Below are 692 nucleotides of genomic sequence, written 5' to 3'. Positions count from 1 at the left end.
CGGAAGAGCACCCCCAGGAGAAACAGGCTTGACCACTATGCCATCATCAAGATCCCCCTGATCACCGAGTCTGCCATGAAGAAGACAGAGGACAACACCACACTTGCGTTCATTGTGGGTGTCAAGGCCCACAAGCACCAGATCAAACAGGCTGTGAAGAAGCTCTATGACATGGATGTGGCCAAGGTCCACACCCTAATCAGGCCTCATTGAGAGAAGTATATGTGCTACTGGCTCCCGATTATGATGCTTTGGATGTTGCCAACAAAACTGGGATCATCTAAAGCAAGTCAAATTGGCTAATTCTAAATACATACATTTACACCATAAAAAAAAAAAGAAAGAAAAAGAAAAAAAAGAAAGAGAAAAGAAAAGAAATGGTACTGGAAAATGTCTTAGGGGCATCTTACAAATTCTTGTTCTTTTGAATCTTTTAATATTTCTCCATGTGTGTTAGCAATTGATCCTGACCTGAGAAATGTTCATAGACCTTTCTACCCGGTGCTCTCAATTCTCACTCCTACCTCTGAGACCACTTGCCTTCTGAGATTAGTTGAGATGGATTGTTTTCTTTCTCTGGATAAATGTTCTTCCTCCTCTTCCATCTTCCTTGCATATGATTTGTTGTTTTTAAAAAACTTGTCAGAGGCAATGGACACTCACTAGAAAGAGACAGAGAGAAAGTAAGAAAG

General features: G+C 40.9%; 1 pseudogene; it reads left to right on the top strand.

The window, feature by feature from the left end:
• Positions 1-284, top strand: part of LOC106735781 (60S ribosomal protein L23a pseudogene) — a 547-nt pseudogene extending 263 nt beyond the window's left edge.
• The last annotated feature ends 408 nt before the right edge of the window (positions 285-692 follow it).

The sequence above is a fragment of the Tupaia chinensis genome, unplaced genomic scaffold (assembly GCF_000334495.1).
Source record: "Tupaia chinensis unplaced genomic scaffold, TupChi_1.0 Scaffold000528_1, whole genome shotgun sequence".
NCBI classification, from domain to species: domain Eukaryota; kingdom Metazoa; phylum Chordata; class Mammalia; order Scandentia; family Tupaiidae; genus Tupaia; species Tupaia belangeri.
This window is presented reverse-complemented; position numbering and strand designations above follow the sequence as displayed.